Genomic DNA, 22714 nt, shown 5'->3' on the forward strand with positions numbered 1-22714 from the left:
AAACTGTTGTACAGCTGGATACTGGAAGCAGTAACCCATGGTCATCTACTGGAATTTACACGGCTTCCACCCGAAATCCCACCAAATCGTCACACACCTGTGCACATAAGTGTTTGGTTCGGTCAAAATTTTTTATTGCCCCTACGGTTCGGCCATGTGTTTTTAAGCTTAAGTCGCTCGATTTTAGAAAAATTTCCTATGGACCTTACCCGACTTTTCATCCATTAAACGCACGTGAAAACAGGCATCAGGGAGCTGCCATTTTGTGATAATCCTATCATTTCCCCCATCGCCCTGGCTGACCTGCTTTTGCGGCACTAAATCATATCCCCCACCCCTGACCCTGACATTATCAAAACATTCATATTCCCCGCCTCTCTCCGTGACGTTTCTGTGCTGCGTAGGCAAACGCGCCCAGTTTTCTTCTACGCGACTTCACACAGAACCCGGAAACCAACACAGATCAACTCACAACACAGCGCGCCACAATTCGGAATATGAAACTGTACTTTACCAAATGTACTGTGTTGCTGTTTGATTTAAAAGTACATTTATTTGACATTAAATGTTTTATAGAATATTCAGCAATTGCCATTGCCATATGATCTCCGAAAGTCATTTATTTTCTTTTATCTCTATCCGAAAACCCGTAAAAGTTTATCGTGAGTCACGCGCTGTTCCTTTATGGTACACACAGGGTGTTGGTTTTCGTTCAAAGAAGCACTTTTGTCACACGTTGAACCGCAAGGCTGATACATCAAGTAGGCACTAGGCCAGCGTAAAGGTTGATATGTTGCTTCTAGCCGCTAGTACCGTGTAAGGGCATATGGGCCCTTGGCAATCGTCCCATAAGATCGTCAGAATGGTGCAGTTGTTTACATTAAGCTGCAGCTGGCGGTTGAAGAAACCATCTGCCGGGGTCTGAAACTGGTGGCAGTGGCGAAAGGGAAGTATATACCTGTTTTGAAAACATAAAATTTATAATTGGTCTCGCCAGCCGATCTTTATTAATATTATTCATTTTATTTATTACGGCCGAGCTGAAACTATTTGCTTTCAAGGATAGTGCAATGGAGTATGTTCGGCTCTAAAATCAATGCGAAAACTAACGAAATAAATCGAGGTTAGTACACAATGAGAAACGACTTTTTGTCTACATGCGTGTGGAATGTGGACCTGCATGCCCATGTGCCCGCTACAAGGACGATCCCACAAACGTTTTCAAAGCTCTTCATTCGTTCGTTCATTTATTCATGCATCCATTCATTAATTCTTCATTCCGGTATAAAAGCGTCTAAAGAGTTACTTAAATTATATTTGCAATTTCCATTGTGTCTCTGCGTAATGCAGTCCGTAAATCCCACTGTGCTCTTGACAACGATTTTTCGTATACTGAACTAACATGAAACTCGGTCTAGTTTATGAATTTTCTGCTTCATCGTGTCTTACGTTATTGATTTCCCCCCAACCCCCCTTCAAATGAAGTTCTTTCGACATGGTCCCTGTCTCTCGAGGTCAAAAAACAATAGAACCTTATACTGCCAGTGCGAGTTGTGGGCCTCTTCCGGGCACGAGCTGAAAATCAAAGCCGCTGAGCATACATTCTTTCTTTGCAACATCCTGTAGTAAAGCCATCTGTGAGAACTTGAAGTTTCGAATCCATCTATGTAGTGCGCCTCAATGTGCAAATGCAAACTGGTTTCTCTCCCATCTGCAACGGCTCGCTTGGCGCATTCTAAGCCCCCCAATTGTGTCCTCGTTGTCTGGGAGCTTTGAAGCCCCAAAGAACCATAACTATTGAGACTTTTAATTTTTTGGGGAAGGTCAGGGAAAGTATAAAGTACCCGAGGAGTTGAGTTGAAAGTGAGATTTATTGTTTGTTTTATTATTTGCAATATGCAAGCCTCCCCTCGGTTAACAGTGCCCAGCATTTAGAAGAGATTGCGAACATTAATTGCATCAACAAAAATATACACACATATAGACCAGGTCAGCAATATGAGGTGAATAGAGAGAATTCAAAGATGACCCCCAGGTTGTTCGGCACCCAGGATGGTGAAGTTAGGGGTTAGGGTTAGCGTACTTTGTATGCACACTGTACAATAACATTTATTTACAAAAAGACAATCGTATTACAATTATTTAAACCAGGATTTGTACTTCACAACCAGCTCTCCTTTGGGTGGACATGGCACAGTGGCAATGTTGGATGGCAATGGATCAGTGCTCTGCACAGAAACGTTCAAAATTCCATATCTGTGCGTCTCTAATACAGCAACAATAAGGCTTTTGACAAAGTCGAACTCCATTTCCTCATAGACTGGTTTGATCACCCATTGCTTACTACTTTTTGAAAAGGCCTTAGTGTAGCGAGGCATCCTTACATTACCCGTAGTCCTAGATTGTTCACGGCCGAGATTCTCATTATGGGCCAAGACGGCAAGTAGAGTCCTATGTCTCATGCCCTGTATGCTGAAATGCAAGCGCTTTGGCCTGTACTTTAGGCACGTATTGTGGAACACCTCCAAACCTCCTGTGTGACAGAATTCTGTCAGTCCCCTCAAATCTCTTGATAGTTTGATTAAACAATCTTCTCAATGGCTTTGTGTGTCGGTGAAGATGGATTCAACCATTTCTTCTTCCGTGCGTCCACTGGGGACAAAGGGCCATGTTCACATTGGTGGAAATGTAGGTTTTCTGACCAGCGGTGCACGTTGGTACAGTGGTGCATCAGTGATCGCCATTTTTCAAGTAGTATTTCCACTGACCCTTCACAAGTTTTGGAGCTCCACCAAAGATGGTTGCTGATAGACTGGGACCACTCTGAAATACTTACCAAACCTTTTTTTTTTCCCTGCAGCCAAGATTTTCTTATTGATTGATTTAGCAAGATGCCATACGTCAAATTGATGTTTAATATGTGGGAACTGCTCTCTCATTGTCTTGGCAATTGAAACGTGTCTGTCCGTGGCTATGAGGTCGATGTGCATTCCCCTCGATTGCAGATATTCCACTGATTTTATAAATCCTAGTTTCTCCATGGCCACTGAGGATGTACATTGTTTTACCTGCACGACCACCAAACTCACAATTTTCTTACTATCCATGTCCTGAAAGTGGTAGGTGCAGTACTTGGCAGAAAATCCAGTAAAGCCACTAAAAAGTGATGCAACTGCACAATTGCCTGCTGGCAGTTTCCCCAGCATCGGTTATGCAGACCATGAGAACATATGATGTAATCCACAGGCGGCATGTATTGTGACGTTACTGCCTTGTTTTTGACGAGTCACATGAATCAATGGCTTCCCACATACTTTCCCTCTGAAGGAATGCCCACATTTCAGCATACTTATAATATCCATCAAACAACTGTCGAATACTATGTATTTCCCCTCTCATTAGACTGTCATCCTGCGTCAAAGGTGTTTCGGCCTGTGACGTTGAGGACATTTCACCACATTTGAAAGAAATATCGCTGCTATCAAGTTCTGATGCGTCAGTGAATGCTGTTGCTGGTTCATTCTGTCATTTCAACATCTGCTACTTCAACATTGATGGGAGACCACAACAATGTCGACAGCTTTTTTGGTTGCATTTTTTCGGCGGGTGTAGATTGTGTAAATTGATGTGCGACTACTTCAGAGCTATCTTCAATACATCCAGTATCATGTTGTTGCGGTGGTGCGGTCATACTGTAGCAATGGTCCTTTACAACTTTACTGGATTCTCCGGACACATTCATTTCATGTTCTGGCCATTGGACATGAGCACCACTAGTCTCAACACGCGGGGTCTGAATTAATAGTTCCTCCATAGTGTAAATGGTCTGGCAAGCAACATCTCTTATTCGCTTCACTGTCTGTGTATGTATAGTTCGGACACCCACGGGTAACTAGAGGATAGATTGGAAAAGGGATGTTCAGTTTAAACACAAGATAAAGTATAGTACAATTGACTTGAAAAAAACATAAAATAGTCCCCAGCACAAAAGAAATTCTGAAGTTATGAACTGTTTGAAACTAACCTTATTTTTGTTTTTCTTTGCAACTTTTTTGACTCGACCTTCAACATCTGCACGCTGTTGCTACGATACGTATCTGCATGTCTCCCCTTCCTCTTGCGCTGCAACGACTATATTTTTTGTATCCGCATAGACAGCACGGGGTGAGGCTCCATCGACTCCCTGAAACATAGTATTTTCATTACTGTGTATCAAAATATTGTTAGCATAAACCACACGTGAGGACGAACACACATGTACATCTCAATAGCCAAACAAGATTTAAACTTTGTGTGGAACAATCAAACGACAAGTATTCAAGCTCTGATGACCTAGTTCGATGGAGCTTTCAGTATCCATACCTCTGGCTCTGCATGGACTCCCACGAATTATTGTATTGAAGAGGAGGCATCAGCAACTCCCTGAAACACAGTACTTGCGTTAGTATGGTTTTCAATATTGTAAACGTAACACACACTTGGGGTCGACGGCACAGGTACATCTAAAGAGATAACCACAAATGTTGCATTGTCTAAAAGAATCAAGGAATTGTCATGATCACTGCTTCCAAGGAGCCAGGACCAGCCCAACGTCCTTGGAAGCAGGCCCCTAACCCTAATCCTAGGCACCAGCCGGTCTCCACTGGGACCTTTTGGACCTTGTCCTGGCACTGGTGGCACCAGGCTCATCAAAACCATTGGTCCCGGCACTGGAAGCGCCGGGCTCATAATATGTGCGAAGATGCTTGGGTGGACTTACCTGCAGCAGACCATGCTGCTTACTTACCAGCCACTTAGAAGTCCTCTGTGAACAGGAACTACTTTCTTACCTGGGTGGGGCAAGCTCCACTCCCTGGATACAGCACTGGAACTGGAACTCTTTTCTTACCTAGGCGGGGCCGTGGAGGAAGACGCCTCATCACTCCAAGGCTATTTAAACCACACCCGATAGATGAAACGTGCTTTGCGTTATTCTGCATCTGCAGCAGAACGCTCACCGAGTCTGTTCCAGCCTTTCTTCTTTCGATCCTGAACCTGCAAGAATTATACTTACCATTCCTGTATCCAGTCAACAGCAGCACCTGCAAAGAGAAGAAACAGGTTGGCAAGGCAACCTTTACTCGCAGTGCTTACTCACTTGATCCATCGGCTGCGGCCTTTTCTTCATGCTGCACCTCCGCCTGTGAAGACAAAAGCATTGTTATTACTTACCGGCACTCCGCGAATTCCGGAATTCTTCACGCTGCATCGCCGCCTGTGCAGACAAAAGCAGTGTTATTACTTACGGGCATTCCGCGGACTCCGGCGCTGCAACCCGACTTCTGAAAGACAAAAGAAGAGACATTAGACCAGTATTTACTTACGCCCATCGCGCTCGTCGCAATAGAACGCCTGCCAATACTCCGGCGTCTCTTCAGCACGAATTAAGCTGCAAGGGGAAAAAGACAGAGCGCTTGCATTTACTTATGCATTTCCAGGTGCTCACTCCATCTTCCATCTCAAGAGTCCTGCAAGACAAAAGGGGAAAAGCATTATAGAGAGTCCTGTTCAATATTAACGTGCCACGCACCTAAAGACTATAAAGACTAAAAAGGTGTCTGGAAACTCACCGCTCGTGCAGTTAACGACGGTAACGATCCTCTGAGTTCAAGAGGCGTATGTTTTATCAGTGAAGGAACTGGCAACGGCACCCTGCATCAGACGCAGATGGAGAGTCCAGCATTCACCTATCTAAGAAACCTCACCCTACGAGTTCTACACACAGTGTGAAGAGGTTCGACCCCAGAAGCCAATCGAGTCCTGCACATCACTTTTCGAGTCAGACACCTTCCTGCCAAGACCAGCGCCTCCGTGGGAATCGGGTGAGCGTTACAGGAATATTTCAATATGATCAGATTTAATCGACTTATTTCTCCGATTTCTTTACATCTGCATCATCTAAATGGGATCTTGTGATTGTAGTGGAAGCTCCATCGTCTCCCTGAAACACAGTACTTGCGTTAATAGGGAAGAAAGTATAGCAAATGGAATCGCGTTATATGATCACGCTCGATGGAGATGTCAGTATCCATACCTCGTGCTGCTGAAGAATATCTAGGGCTGTTGTCAATGTGGTGCGCACTTCCGAAAGCTGTTGCGCCGATTCGTATCCGCATGGTCCCGCTTCCACTGGAATTACTTGAATGTCAGGCTCCGCATCAACTGCGTGGGTTGACTATTCAACAACTGCCTGAAACATAGTATTTGCATTATTAAGGATTACAATATTGAAAACACAACACACGCTTGGGGTTGACCGCACAGGTACATATCAACGGCTAACCACGAATGAAACATGGTGTAGAACAATCAAACGGCAAGTGTTCCAGTCCTGACGATCACGGTCGATGGAGCTGTCCGTATCCATACCTTCTTGCTGTTGAACATCTGGGGGTGTTGTCAATGTGGTGGACGCTTCAGCATCTCCCTGAAAGACAGTACTTGCATTAGTATGGATAACACTAATTATAACTGAAAACAAACACCAGGGGACAACAACTAAGGTGTAGATCAATTGAAAAGCACTAACCAAACAATTGGTAAAATAATCACACGATACATAAAAACTATTACTTGACATGCATAAAACAAGTCTGTAGCGGAATAGCCAAGTATGATTACCTGATACGCGGTAAGTGTGATTGATAACTGCGAGCACGTGACGGAAGTAGAAATTTCTTGCTTCAGATTCAAGGGATCGTCAAGAAGTTGAAAAGGTAAATTGTTGTTTGATAATGAAATGCCAATATTTAAAATTGCCATGTAAGGCGACAGAATACTTATGCGCAATATAGCACAGTTGCCTGTGCCCATATATAGATTTCGTTTGTGCGTTATGAAATCTAAAAATAATATATTGATAAATGTCATTATTCAAAAAGCTATACACTCATATCAATGTCAAAAGTATTACAAATTGGAAACACCTAAAATATCAATGAATCCATTCGGCTACCTACACACTACCGCAAGGCCTAGAGCTAAAAACGGACACTTGACTCACCAGTGGCGGATTGTGGACGAATAGAGTGGGAATAGCGTTTGCGAGCAATTTTCGTGTCGATCGCCGTTTATAATTCTTTGTTACCCAAGATTTGGTGTACATGTTCGAGGGAAAGTGCCGGCTGCAGATGCGGTATCGATCACCCCTCTTGTCCTCAAAGACTTGTTGGACTCTACTTTCCAGCTCATCCATTGGATATCCGCAATGTCTGACCCATTCTCTTATTCGATCAACAGTTTTCGGGAAAACATGCATTGTAGTGCCTTCAGATTTAGCATGGGTCTTCGAAGGGCAACCGCTAATCGAACAGGCAGGCATTGTTGAAAATTCTGAAAATTAAATATCAAAATTATTATAAAACCTTGATGAATAAAAATGTCAAAGTAAATGAACCATACCATGCTCAATGCAAGGTTTGGTTTGGTCGCCGGAACCATACCAGTTCATCATGTGCGGCTTAGTATTTGCATAAATTACAGACATTTTTTAAATTATGTGACTAAACTCTGAACATGTGACTAGTCCCTTGGATGTTCTGTCTTGCACGAAAAGCAAACATGCTTACGTTATAGACTGGACCCCCGAAGGATGCCATTCGATGACCATTGACACAGATGAAAATAAATAGATCTATTGATAGCATAACAATTGAAACTCAAGTCAATAGCAATGAGACCAATGACCACAGCTCTATTGGGTACTGTAATAGCAAATAGATTGAAATGTAAAAATGACCGAAATATGACTAGGATACATGGCCTTACCTTGACCAACAAACAGTTGGATTCAGCAGGCCGAGCAGTATGTTGCAGGAGAACAGGTAGATGGCCACAGGTAGCACACTGACGAGTTTGCTTGAAGCTGTCACAGCTAGCACGACGACTAGCAGATTAGCATAGATCTCAGTGCTTCTCAGGTAGAAGGTTCAGTAGTTGACTTGCAAAGCACAAAGATGTTCTCATGAGACATCAAGTGATTTATAAAGTATTAGAAACAGGGGTGTGTTTGTGAATGAGTGACGTGTGTATGTTGTGGTATTATGTTTATTGCCTCGGGGGAGGCCTGCCTGAAGACACGGGGTCTGAGTAGGCCATGTGAGCGATGGCCCTTGGGCGTGGGATACCTTTTGAAGTGTACATGCTTTTTGGCACCTTGGCAGTTTGCGGCCGTGACAGCCGCCCATGCTCATCCCCGGGTGTGAACCGCCTTTGATAGAGGGGGTGGGATGGATGGGCCCGGGGCGTGCAGATAAGGCAAAAGAAGACTGCTGAATGGAGACACACTTATGTGGATTGCAGGGGGGCGGCCTGCCTGGAGACACGGGGTCTGAGGAGGCCATGTATGCGATGGTCCCTGGGCGTGGGATACCTTTTGAAGTGTACATGCTGTTTGGCACCTTGGCCGTTTGCGCCCGTGACTGCCCCCCATGCCAGCGCTCATCCCCGGGTGCGAACCGCCTTTTGGCATGCAGGCAAGTGTGTGGGAGCAAGGGGCCATCGGGCCCCTCTCATCCTTTACTTCTCAGTAGAAACTCGTACTCGTGGCTCCAGTAGTGGGTTCGCCCCTTGCCCTTATGTGATAACTTTGGATGACATTCGCATAGATGGGAACACTGAGCAGGACACGGGGCATCAATTTTTGTACCCCTTTTCCACTCCATCTTGGTGACCAGGCCTCACTGCGATAGTACAGCGCGCAGAGCACATGGCCCACACCCTCGTTCCCACTCTGACTGGAAAACTCCAGAGGTATTTGCAACAGCTAGTAAATGTAACACATCACTCTCTGAGATCACAGTCCTGCATGTGAATCGACCTGAACCAAGCACATGGCTCGTTAATCTCCACAAACGTGTCCTTGCCCACGCACCCTCGCCAGTGGAAACTTACTGCCATTCTGACCCCGTGTCCCTTCAAGGTATTCTCTTCATGTGCCAGACCACGCCATGATGCCCACCTAGCAGATCCCCAACTAACATTAGACCCCTACTGCAGTATATCGTTGCCCATCAATAGCAAATGCCACATACCGGAGATTCTTGTGAGCACAGACCCACACTTCAGTGTATTATAATGGTCAAAACCCTTGACCTAAGGCCTGTATAATCCAATGTTAATCGATAGTATAGATATGTGTGACTTTTATAGAGACCTAACCAATTGAAAGACTTTGAAAAAGTGTTATTTAGTGCATGCATTATTGATAATATATTATGTTAGCTTCGATAGTGACCGCCCTGCTTCACAGCGACCTGACCTTCACCCATTCGGAGTACAGATGTCTGACGTCCATCCTTGAATGGAGACACACTTGATTCATTTAAAAAATCCGAAACAACCGTTTTTAAATTATATGTGATGTTTTATTTTGTATCTTATTTTGATGACACAAAAATACAAAACTTTACACATTGTACAGTTCAGGTTGCAGCACAGCGAGAGAAAATCCCCTGTACTGACCGCTGTCACTTGGGAACGTTTCTCTTACGGTACGAACGGCACAGGCGGGTATTACTCTTCGAACGCGGTGTCCAAGCCTCCCGTGAAGCCACCATGTAAAGGAATGACAGGCCACCAGCCTGTACCACCTGTGAAAAGGAATGAAACAAACTTTTTCAAATGACCAAGATAAGTTTAATAAACGTTGTCAATGACAATTCTTGTAACTAATGGCATTCTGCTCGGATAAATGCTATCTAGACACTGCACACTATTGAAAGACTTTGTGCGTTACAATGATATGTATATGTAATTTTGGATATAGTAGAAGACCATGAAATAGGAGTGGCATGACAAGCAGAGTATACTTACTCGTTACTCTGATTACGAGGACGAACAGTTGCGCGAAGTTTGTGCATAAGCACCATCATTATCCTCAACACGGACCGTGTGAGGCAGGCTGCCCTGAATCTGGGAGCTCGGTGATGCATTGCGGTCGTGGCTAGCCTTCCGAAATGTAGGCCACGCATCCCGAGTTTTCACAGCAGCAGCAGTTCTCGTCCTTGGTTGGCATTAGCTCGCACCGATTGCATGTGCACCAGGTGGAAACACTGTCCATGCGACTAGGTCCAGGCTCTTCAGCTATTGAATCGTCGTCCCAAGTGCCGTCCGAAAGAACCATCGTTTTCGCGTGTTTCCCTTTCCAGTAGTTCCTCCTCGGTATACTCGGGCTCGTACATGTAGGGCATTATTGTAGCCATTGTGTGTTAAACTAAAATAATTGATAGCGGTGGTACTGGTATCTGTTCACATGGACTACAAGCAACGGAGGTAGCTGACCAGAGCACAAACGAGTCACAGAATACTCAAAGTAACACAGAGGAATGGAATCGAAAGTCTGCTGCTGTGTTGTGAAACGGTCTGTTTATACTTATTGAGGAAAGAGGCGTCCTGTCATTTCCATGGCGACACGTCATTAGCTGAAGCGCAGCGAATGTTGACACGAGACGTGCTTTGGCGTTGTGAAATGGGCGGTACGCGTCTGCTGATGACAGGCTCAGGGGCGGGGGGATATGATTTAGTGCCGCAAAAGCAGGTCAGCCAGGGCGATGGGGGAAATGATAGGATTATCACAAAATGGCAGCTCACTGATGCCTGTTTTCACGTGCGTTTAATGGACGAAAACTCTGGTAAGGTCCATAGGAAATGTTTCTAAAATCGAGCGATTTTAGGCTTAAAAACACATGGCCGACCCGTAGGACAATGAACATTTTTGACCGAACCATTCCTTTAAAGGAGGTACAACACATGTTGTCAAAAAGGGCCATAGAAAAGGTGCCAAGGTGCTACAAAGGGTATCTGTATAAAATACTGAAAACAAAATGAAGGGGGGGTGCTGCTGAGCAGCCTGCAAGATGGCTGCCTAGCTCTTTAGCTCTGTGACCTGACGGCTGAATATCTGCATGCATCAGCGGTTCCCTGCATCATCCAGCGCTGGGAACGAGCGCATCGTGTTGGTTAATACCGGACCAACACACAGATCCGTGTCGGGGCGAAAATCGGAGCTCTGGTGCTGAATGGGGCCCTTTCTCCTCCCGAGCTGCGTACCCGACAACTGAGGCCTGCTAAGCCGCATGCTATTACTACAGGCCCGGCCCCCCCGTGTGCTGCTGGGGCTGCGGTTTGCCATCTCCCACTGGTCGGCTGCCTGCTTCCGATGCCCTGCCGCGCTGTGTGCTGCCATCTGGAGCGGCGAGCTTGATCTCCTCTCTGCCTGGCCGCCTGCCTGTCTGGTCCGCTGCGCGTCTCTGGGGCGGCGCTTTTTCCCCCGGCCCCGCTCTCCCTGTCCTCGGAGCGTCGTAAGGAGTTCCTAATGTCTTTTAGGGCACCAACTTCCCTAAAGATGCACATCCCTCTGATGAACATCCCTCTGATGAACACCTTGAATGCCTCCCACCGAACCCCATCGGTTGTGTCGTGACGTTTGTGGTTATCAAAAAACAAAGTGATATCTGCAAGGATTTCGGCCTTGAAAACTATGTCGTGTAATGCCTCTGATTTAAAGCACCAGTTGGAGTGGCGAGGGAGGGCAGGCTGCAGAGTTAAGTCCAGTGTCACTGTGGAGTGGTCGGAAAGCATGCGCAGTAGTATCTGCATGCAGAGAGTCCCCCCCCCCCCCATGAGCCCAGCCGACAGGAAGAAGAGAACAATTATAGAATGACTGTCGTGTGCTGAAGAGTAAAATGCAGTGCACTGTGGATCGTACAGCGGTATCAAATACAATTTCTCGGAGGCATTACAACAAGTTACAACTAGCAGAGGATACGCAGGATGCAAAATCCATAAGTTCAACAAGGGAGATGCAGACAAGTGTTGGTGGTACACAAGGAGGCCCACCTACGAGGGACAGGACGGATTCCCTCAACCATCATCTATTGGCTCACCCACCAGGCCAGGAAGCGGAATGTGGGATTCAATGAACTTCACTGCTTCCTCTGGTACCGTGAAAAAAATATAACTTATTGCGATGGATGAGATTCAGCCATGCCGGGAACATGGCATATTCAATTTTCCTCTCTAAGCAGCTTCTTCACGCCGTTGAACTGCCTGCGCTCCATTTGCACATTGGCAGAGAAGTCGGGAAAGATTTGGATAGTTTGAGACTCCAGTTTCAGCTCTCCCTTCTCCCGGACCAAGCGTAATATATGATCTCTATGCCTGAAGCTTAGAACCTTAGCAATGACCAGCCTGGGGAAAATCACCCGGCTTGGGACGGGGTGGTCAGCGCCCGGTGAGCACGTTCGATCGTGAAGAACAGGGATAGTTGAGGATTGCCCAAGAGGTCTCTGGAGATTTTCAACAGCCAGTTCCATCTTGCCTTCGAGGGCAGTCTCCGGGACCCCCACAATGCAGATATTGTTCCTGCAGGATCTGGACTCTAAGTCGTCACACTTCGCCTTGACTTGTTTCATATCACGCACCAGGTCAGAAACAGTGTTTTGGAGAGTGTGTACCTCATACTAATAGGCCCCGATTCTGGTCTCGGCCTCCACCAGCCTGGCGCCGTGCTGATCCAATTTGGCTCGCATAGAGGCCACACTAGCATTAATGTCATCCAGTTTCTCGTGGAATGACGCAAAGTTCTTCACCATGGTTTCCATTAGGGTTGTGAGGTCCGGCTGAGGTGGACATGAAGGTGCATCTGGATCGTCCTGAGTCAAGGCAGACCCTCCCTGCTCCTGTCTAGGAAGAGACTTAGCATATTTATCCATCGCCCCCCGCCCTGTTGGCCCCGCACGATTTACTTGACATTTTGGGAACACACTGGAGCCCCGTAGGGCAGTCTTTGTGAGATGTTAGCCCGTGAGCTCTGGGCCCCTTGAGTATAACAGCATCAGGAAGAGGAGGGGGGGGTCCTCATCCTCCCATCAAGCAGGAGACCAAACGCAATATAAGGATAGGGGTGAGCTGTACACTAGGTAACAGCGTTCCAGAGCGCCGGCGCCTCCGTGCGGAGATGGTCAGTGCGTCCACTAATCCGGTGCAGCACCGTACCCAGGCGGGGTATCTTGTCAGGCAAGGCACACCGCAGGGCCAGGAGGGCCTCAGGCCACCAGTGTCAGCGGCGATGGGCAGCGCAATCAGAGGCCGCCCAGCGGGTGCGGGTGGTTAGATGCGGGCCAATCGACCGCCCAGGCGGCAAACAGGATGTGGACAGGGCAGGTCTCCGCCAGCACTGCCCACCCCAGTCTGGAGAAGCCGCAGAGGTACCCCAGGCAGTGAGTCAACAGGAGAAGGGCAGCCCAGGCAGCGGTGCAAAAGGATCCCACAGGAGAGGAGCAGCGCCGCCCTGAACCTCCGGCCAGGGGGGCTGCATAATCACGATGAAGTTTGAGGGCCCGTGGGCCTGAGGCAGCTTGGTGTATATAGGGTCTCTGGCGCCTGCAGAACTGGGCTGTAGGCAGGTTATGGGCGCAGTAAACACTCTAGGGGCACAGTACGTGCCAACTTCAGGCCCCCGGCTCCTCACCTGTAGATGTCAGTATCGGGCTCCCTGCCGCAGTAGAGGCCCCAGCCACCGCCGGGCCGCCCCAGGCGACCAAGCGGGGTGTATGCAGGCGGGCCACAGTTCGGCTCGCGGCGGCAGTCAGCCCAGCACTGTGGCCGTCACCCGGGAGGGGCAGCCGGTGGGCCAGGCACAGACGGGGGAGCTGCGTCGCCTCAGGGGTAGCAGGACCACTCCAGCAGCCTCCGCGGGGATGGACAAGTCGACGGGGAAGCCGCCAGATTAATCCGGATCAATGTCTTCGGTGCGGCGGGCCGCTCCGGCAGCCACCGCGGTGCAGAGCCAATCAATCCGGCAGCCGCAGGTGTAATGTAGCTGTTGCGCTTGCGCTCCTCCAGGGGCGGGCCGGAAAGGAGGGGCCTCCGCCCTTATCCCACCCAAGTTGGCGCAGATACGAACGGAACTGGAAACCTTCGAGACCCATGTCCTCAGGGAGATACGATACTACGCCCGACTCATTGCGGCTCAGAAGTATGGCGAAGGGGAAAGACCTGGTCGAACGCTGGCCAGACTTGCCCGGATTGAGGGGGGCAGAACCCGGATTGATAGTATCACTGACAGGAATGGAGTGTGGCATTGGTCTGACCAACCCATTCTTGAGACCTTTGCAGAATTCTATGCTGCCCTCTACGCCCCGCAGCGCGAGCATAGCCCGCAGGATCTGGATCTTCTCCTTGACCGTATCCCCATGTCCTATATATCCCACGCCACTAAAGAGCAATTGGACGCACCCATCGCCCTCGACGAGATAACCGTAGCCATCTCGGCCCTCCCCAAGGGAAAGGCTCCCGGCCCGGATGGCCTTACCGCCGAATTTTATCAGGAGCATGTTGCTCTACTGGCCCCGCGCCTACATGAGGTGTGGACCGAGTTGCTACGCCTTGCCACTCTCCCCCAGTCCCTGCGTGAGGCCACCATCACCGTGCTCCCTAAGACGGGCAAGCCTCTGGAGGAGTGCAGCGCCTACAGGCCTCTTTCCCTCATGAATACCAACACCAAAATATTTGCCAAGATCATTGCGAACAGGTTCCTCCCCATCATGATATATTTGATCCACCCGGATCAAAGTGCTTTGTCCCCGCCCGCTCCACTGCCTTAAATATCCGGCGATTGTTCAACGTCATCTCTAGAATTGACCCTAAAGCTAACGCGGTTGCTGTGACACTAGATGCCCAAAAGGCGTTCCATATGGTTTCATGGCAATACCTATGTGCGGTGCTTGAGAAGATGGGGATTGGCCCATGCATGCTCTCCTACATCAAACTGCTTTATACCAACCCTGTGGCCAAAGTCCTGGTTAACTCTGATCTGTCGGCTTCCTTCACCCTCCATAGAGGGTCACGCCAGGGGTGCCCATTTTTTCCTACTGTTCGCGATGGCTATCGAGCCCATGGCGGATAGTGAGACAAGCATACTCGCAAGGGGAGTCTGCGTGACACGCCCAAAATCATCACTGTATGTGGACAACGTACTTCTGTACATCAGGGACCCCTCGGTCCATCTTGACCCAATCATCCCCAAAATAATCAAAATAGGTACATTCTCAGGCTTTACCATAAATTGCACCAAGTCAGACATCTTCCCCCCCTCACACCTGCAACTCCCCAACCGACATGCAAATTCCTGCTCAGGTGGGCCCCTGAGGGCATTAAGTACCTAGGGGTCCAGGTATCCCTGTCGAGATCCTCCTTACTGTCCGACAACTATGTGGCTGCCGCACAATATGCAGAAGCCAGAATGAAGAGGTGGTGTAACCTTCCCCTGTCCCTTTCAGGGAGACTGTCACTAATCAAAATGATTATAGCGCCAAAGCTTCTATACATATTTGCTAACCTCCCACTCTGGCCCGGGAAGCACTATTTCACGGACTTGCATGCGGGGTGCACCGGATTACTGTGGCCTTCTGTGGGCGTACGCAGGAAGTGGCAGCATATGACATTACCCTACGAGAGGGGGGGCTTTAACGCACCGGATCTAACCCAATACTGGATAGCCACACAAGCCCAGCATGCAACACACTGGTATAAACACCAAGACCCTCCTCCTCAAGTTAAACTCGAGATTCTGGCGACCGAGGAGGTGAATTTTATGTCCCTAATCTTCCTTTCATTCGTACCATTCTGACGCCCCGGCTGATCCAGTGGCCACCACAATCAAGGCATGGAAACAGATTCTGCAATCCCACTCCGAACCCCGCCCGTACTATAAATGGTTGCCTTTATGGCCATTCCCGGGCCTCGCCCCCACACAGGATAAACCTCTCATGCCGCACTGGCTGGACCTGGGATATTGTGCACTCTCCGACTTGTTCCCGGAGGGGAAATTCATCACTCCGCAGACATGGAGGCCAGGACACTCCAAGTCATCACTGGAGTTACTGCAATACTTTAGACTCAGAACGCCAGTCCAGGACATGTGGCCTTCGTACCCGGACGAACCCCCCTGAGTCCCCTGAGATCTGCTATATTGCTAATTCCGCAGGGGGTAGGGGCATGGTATCCGCCCTGTATGAAATGCTGATAACACGAGTTGTAGAATCATCCCACAAGGTCCGGGACGCTTGGAGCCATGAGCTGGGGTTGGACATCACTGACTATATGTGGGCAAAAATGTGTGCACACACACGCAAGGTCTCCCTTAATTCTAGATTTAGTTGTGTACAATACAAGCTACTTAATCGCCTGTATTATACTCCTCATGTGGTTGGGAAATTTGCACGTGATCAGCCAGAGATGCAGATCCAACGAAGCGGATCACGCCCATATGTTCTGGTCCTGTGGGGGCACTGGCTCCATTCTTGGAGGCTGTGCTTGAGGCCCTCTCGGAGATGGTGGGGTTCTGGATTGACCCTGACCCCCCCCCTTCTGTATTGTTCGGGCTGTGGGAGGGGACTGGGGCAAGGCGTGTTGCTAAGTTCTTGAATGTGGGGGCGATAGTGGCTAAGAGATGCATTCTGCAGTGCTGAAAGCGGCAATTCCCCCCCCCCCCCCTCGCTTGAAATGGGTTAAGGGCTCTTACCTGGACACAGATATGTGAGGAGGACTATATCTACACGCTGCCTGTGAATGCTCGCCCCAAAAAACGTGTGGACAGAGTTTTGTAGCTATTTGAACAGCAAGGCTGACTTGGAGCTCCTATCTTCTCCCCCATCTCCAGAACAGGCAGTTGTGTAATTTGAACTATGAGCAGCCTTATTAGACTCGATGCGCACTTGCGAATGTACATGGTTTATTGCTAATGCTCTGCTTTGTTGTCCGTGCCCTAAAGTATGTAACACGGTTTGTTGATGTAATGTGTAATGCACCAGGTACTGTTCCTTGCCAATAAAGAAAAGTAAAAAAAAAAAAAACTAAATGAAACCACAAAAATGTCCCCGGACCTGTTGATCGACATTATGGGACTTTGGGGATGTCCCCTGCTTCCATAAAACAAAAGCAGGGGACAGACAATACATTTTAGAAAAAAGGAAAGGATGCTGCGGTGCCAGTTTACATCCACGTAAGTGAAGAGAACTGGCGTTGCAGGGAGAAAGGGAGTTGGCAGCACGCAGCAAAGTGTTAAGATTCACTGCCAATACTGTGACAAGCGTGGAAGGAGCACTGAACAATGGAACCCGGAAGTCACTGAAGAATTCTTCCCATAATTGTAACTTTCTACTGTGTAAATAACAGAGAAAGATCCAATAGTTTGAAGAGGAGACGCCCAGCCACGAAACGCCAACTAGAGAAAACGAGAAGAAAACTAATCAATACCACCAATAAGGACTGTTTTCTGTATCCCTTCAGTCCCCTACCAGCACTCATGTCTGCACTAACCTTGCACTTGTCTGAACTGTTCTTGCACTCGCCACCAGTTGGCTGTTTGTTTATTCTAGTATCCCATGTACTGCACTTCCCGTCCCATGCACTTCCACAATCTGACACCTGGCCTAGTAAGATCGTTGTCCGTCTTCCCTCTGTTCCCCCTCCCTTGCCTCGGTGCGCCTTGAAACACTTATGATATGGCATTTATAACGCGCCTATACACATCAATTTCGTGAACCACACCTCAAGATAGGGAATGAACACCAACCTGAGTGGAGATAGTCAGCAGGGTAACACAGGTAAGTGGGTATTGATGGTAGTGATCCTCAAGGAGTTCGAAGAAAGGTCACCCAACAAAGTACAAGATACCCCTATTATTAACTAATAGAACAAGGGCCACATACTGAGCACAGAGGAGTACAGTAACGGTCTTACCATAAGGGGTTAATGTCCCTCTCTGAAGTCCAAGTTCAAGCAGTTAAAGGTCCTGACCCAATGGCACGAGGACGCCTATGTATCGCACAGCAAGCGTCTCAAGTCTCTTTTTAGTCCAGGTAGTAGTTGCGATAACAGGATTCACTGTGTCTTTCCAGATAGGTTGATGACGTGAAGATAACAGCAGATAACACTTCTGATGGTGGAAATGGATAGAGCAGTGTGTGCGAGAGCAGCAGCAGGTAAATTAACGTTCAGCCAAAGCAGTCCCGTTAACAAAATTGGGTCGAGCGGCTTGCGGGGAAGAACATTTACTTTAACGTAGGATAAAGGCAGTCCTGGGGGCAGAAATGGCTTTGGCAACGTGCAAGCTCAATCCGGTATTGTAACGTTAAGCAGGACAGTCCGTGAAGCAAAAGGATTGAAAGACTTGCGGTCAGCAACAGTTATAAAAAACGTGTGGCCGCGCAATCCAGGGCACAGAAATGGGTCGGGCAGCGTGTGGTCAATTCCCTAAACAATGTGTAATATTTCATGCAGCAAAACCAAAGGAACCAATCGGGAGGGCTAAGGCGAGGCAAATATGGGAGCGTAACCGTAGTTGAAACACAAGAATTCAGAATGCAAACCGCAGAAAACAAAGTCTCTAACACTTCAATCAGAAGCACCGGACGCCTCTCTGGGGGCCAGCTTTATTCGCCTAATGTCGCGTGTGCTGGTATCACGTGGCATTGTACCGGCGGCATTGCGACGTGTGTAGTGCTTACCCTGTCGCCATGGCAACAGGTAACGGGCCAGGAATGGATCTTTCAGTTGCAGTTTAGGGGGTGGTGTAACCCTTGTTCTTAGTGGAGGTATTGTTTTCGCTGTTTGTGAAAGTAGAGGGAGCGGCATGTATTTGGTGGACAGCTTACCCTGGGTTCGCGTATGGCTGTGGTTCCTAACAGCTTGCTGCCAATGCATAACGAAGGGGATGGGAGGAGGAGCAGGTTAAAACTGTCTTTGCTGCGTGGTGGTGATCGCGATTATTGCGATTTTCGAACACATTTAGAATTCGTAATTTTCAGATTCAAAAGTTTCGTAATGGAAATATTCAGACTTCGCCGACGGGGATGGGGCGGTGGGGTTACTCCCGATATTGTTTCATAAGCCCGACTGCAAATGGCAACCCATTTTAGATCTGCACAAGCAGAACAAGTTCATTTAAAAAAAAAAAAAAGCAAACATTTGCCATGGTAACACTGCAGCTATTCCTAAAGGCAGTGCAGTCCGACGACTAGCTGGCGTCCTTAGGCCTCCAGGACGCATACTTCCACATACCAATCCACCCAAGGCACAGGAAGGATTTGCACTTCGTTGTAGAATGTCCCCATTACCACTTTCGAGTGGTACCATTCGGCCTAAAGTCGCCCCAAGTATGTTCACCATGTCTCACTCCGATAGCCGCCAGCCTGCACAGGGAGGCCATCACGTCTACCCTATTTGGACTGGTTGGTGTGAGCATGAGATGACCGGGGCACATCCAATGCCTGGGATTCTCCATTAATTACCAGAAGTCCTTGCATCTTTTAAAAATATATATTTCTTTATTTCTTGCGCAACCTTCAGGTATACAAACACTCCTGAAATAAACCCTCAGCCCCCGCCCCCCGTACAAGTTGAGACAGCCCTGTACTTATGAACAATTCATATACAGTAAACATTTGTGAGTTAAAAGCGACATCTTGAACATACAGTGTTCACTGAGTGCAAACAGGACAATACCCCTCCATGCCCCAAACCTCACAACCACTAAGCAAATATCAGCTGGGATCGCCCCGCTCCCACTATTACTGAACAGGCCAAGGCTGTACCGTCACCCTGGCTTGATTTACCTTCCCCCACCAATGTCTTCTCTGCCAGAGACCCACCCTTAATCGGGGGCCAGTAGCCACAGCTCTGGGGTATATTGTATTTGAATATATAACATCTGAGACACAGCCTCCTCTATTTTAACCTAAAATGGACGAATCTGCAGACCACTCCAGGACACATGAAAAAAAAATTAGCCGGGTCGAACCCGCACCTAGTGCACCAGGTGGGTTTATCAGGGTAAAACCCATTTAGGCATGCAAAGGGGATAATAAACTTGATGCAGAAATATAACATGCATCAATTAGAGGCCATTGTTCAAGGACAAATTGCGCGTCTGCATACGGATCACACCATTGTTCATCCGTCAACACCCTCTCCAGAGCCAACTCCCATTTGAGTTTGTTGTTACCCTCTGTGATCTAATAACTTTAGAGGATACCGGTTTCTTAGTGGTCGGTGGTGCTGTGACATTGGAGTATTGGAGAAGTTGTAGGTGCATCCTGGCAGTTTGGCCATTTGCACTTAAATACGTCTCTTAACCGGAAGTACAACAGCATAGTATATACCGTACATTCCCCTCTGTCCCTCAGGGCCTACCATGTAATTAATCTCCCATTCTCAATGAAACCGCCTAGGGTGTGGACCCCAACATTCCAAAGTGATTCTAAAATATTTTCTTGTGAGTACGTGGTATTCCGCAGACCCGATGTATGGCGAGCAGTGGGTAGTGACAAACCCCATTTCCCACCACATTTAACTGACCTCAGGTCCTGCAAGTGATTGCCACTGGTTGCATTTCTGTTCGCACCCCTCTTCCCGGGCTACCCCAAACCTCTTACGTCATTCGGGTATGTGGTTACTTTCTCGAGCAGGATGTGTGGGAGTTAAGCAGAAGGGAACCAGCACCAGATGTACCTATGCTGCAAAGAAATAAATGTACAATGTACAAATCTGGGTAATTTAGCCCTGGGGTCCAGGGCGGGACATTATTTAAATATGTTTAAAAGCTTCAGAAGGATCACCATGTCAGCCAAGTATACTCTGGCAGCCTGGGAGATGGGAAAGGTAAGATCCACGCTTCAACCTATGTTCCAGTTTCTCGAACCCTGTCACATAGTTTTCCCTATACAAGTCTGTCTGGGACAGTGATGCTGTATAAAGAGGGCGACTTATGCAGTTATTGCCAAAAGACCTATGTAATGTGTTGTGCAATATAATTTTGGTCTCGCACCGATACACGTTTATGCTTCCTGGTGGTATGCAACGCACTTTCCTAGCAAAAAAGGCTCACATTAGTACAGGTTGATGCTTACTTATACTGTGACACGGGAAGGCGACTATGTAATCATCTCGCTGGAATAGGTACATCACAATTGTGAAGAATGGTGATCTTACTACCCGTAAATCCATTGGATACCAGCTCACAGGGTGGCTGACATCAATTTTTACACAGTCGGCAAACAGTGTATGAATATGCATTCGGCAGACGGGTCGAGTCTAGCACTAGTACAGATTGGTGCTTGTTCCTGATGTGTCACAATATAAGTAAGCATCAGCCTTTATTAATGTGCCACTCTTATGCGTCCCCGCACAGGCACGGCCATGTTTTCTGGCCCCCCATTTCGATGATCTCTGGTCACAGCTGTGTTTCCATTACTCTTTCCTTCAGTCATTCACTATGACCCCCCCCCCACCTACCCGCACAATAGCACTTATATTTGCTGTTTTGGCACCACAACAACGCTGCCTTCAATACAGTGAAGACACATCATACATCACTGCATCCCTTTTTAGGTACCACCAGACTTCATTCTGCTTCCACAGCAACCAGCTATTGGTTAAATTGCGCAGTGATTAATACACCACGACTGTCGACATACCAACACCAACCTTCCTGGTTCTACAATTGTTCCTTCAAGTTATGTTCCATACCGTATTGATAGCCATTTTGTTGCCTTTCTTCTTAGATTAATCACTAGGTAATCGGATCAATTATTTTTTTGATCCCAGCCACAGCAGGATCAGCCATCAAATTCACCAGTAGCATTGGACTGTGTTCCCTTCTCCAATCCTTTTCATGAGACAACACCTCCAAGGTAGGTCCTGAACCTGCAGCATCCCTTCTCTTCTACTCAGTCTATCCCCAGGTCACTCTTAACTGACAAACCCCATATCATTCTTCTTCTACAGGTACATCACACTACCTTTTTCATCAACTCTGTCCTGATGACAGTTAGGTCCCTTCAGACAACTTACCTTCATCCAGCAACATCTGTCGGCTGTTCTTGTTCCGAACTAGAAACACACATTGTTAATTGTGTCGACAACAATTGCGTACAACTACTGTTGAGTAGTACGTGAAAATGCACAAATAATTATGATACTAACCCTCACAAGAATGTGTAGTGAATTGTGTAAATGTACCCTTCCTCACTCGGTTTGTTTGTTTTTAAGGCCTCATGTTGAAGTTTTAGGCCTACAACTTTTTAGATGTTTGTCTGAATCTTAATTAAAATGTTTCTATGGATGCATAACCCTCTTCTTTTTTTTTTTTTTTTTCTTGACCTGATCTTCGACTAGTATTTGCTACATCAGTCCATGCTGCATCCTATACCTACCCTTTTTTCGTCTCGGAATAGGGGTAGCTTTTGACTTTCTCTTCCATTTATTCATTCACCCTCTAGAGTCAGGCCTCCCTTCAACAAAAAAGAGGGCCCCTTTTGCCCCTCCAATACTTTTGTTTTGGGGTGCACATGAGTCAAAATCCTGCTGTGGGAAAAGCGTTGGGGTTACCCGTGTTTTTTCCGCTTTGCCCTTTGCGCCCCGATAGGTGCACCCACACATGTGAGGTACTGTTCATCGGGACATCTGTGGGAACGCAGGACAGTAGGCCATGTGTTGTTGGCGGCATGTTTCGGTGGCTGAGCCGAGTGAAATTTGCGGAAATTGGGGCTTTTCCGCCACATTTCAGACTTTGCCGGGGTTTCGGGGTAATAAATTCTGGGCCGATTTGCGCAAGTCAGACCTCTGCGGATTCCCACGGGGTGCCTCTTTTTGGAATTGCATGGGGTTCCCG

The 22714-nt window shown here is 47.7% G+C and overlaps 1 protein-coding gene and 1 long non-coding RNA gene across 4 annotated transcripts in view; one reads left to right on the top strand and one right to left on the bottom strand.

Annotated features, from left to right (window-relative positions):
* LOC138488217 (uncharacterized) overlaps positions 1–18779 on the bottom strand; it is a 62453-nt gene extending 43674 nt beyond the window's left edge. Inside the window, exon 1 of the long non-coding RNA XR_011274609.1 lies at positions 17785–18779. This is a non-coding gene — a long non-coding RNA (uncharacterized lncRNA). The remainder of the gene's footprint in view (positions 1–17784) is intronic.
* The window catches only part of PIMREG (PICALM interacting mitotic regulator), a 440278-nt gene that overhangs the window by 83605 nt on the left and 333959 nt on the right, over positions 1–22714 (top strand). The window contains exon 1 of one of the 3 annotated variants that reach the window (XM_069615034.1): positions 19790–20703. The exons of the other annotated variants lie outside the window; for them this stretch is intronic. The gene's annotated coding sequence lies outside the window, so the exon portion shown is untranslated. Of the gene's footprint in view, positions 1–19789; positions 20704–22714 lie in introns of those variants that run through there. 3 annotated transcript variants of the gene reach the window in all.

Source organism: Ambystoma mexicanum, chromosome 9 (genome assembly GCF_040938575.1).
Source record: "Ambystoma mexicanum isolate Mex_15411 chromosome 9, UKY_AmexF1_1, whole genome shotgun sequence".
NCBI lineage: Eukaryota > Metazoa > Chordata > Amphibia > Caudata > Ambystomatidae > Ambystoma > Ambystoma mexicanum.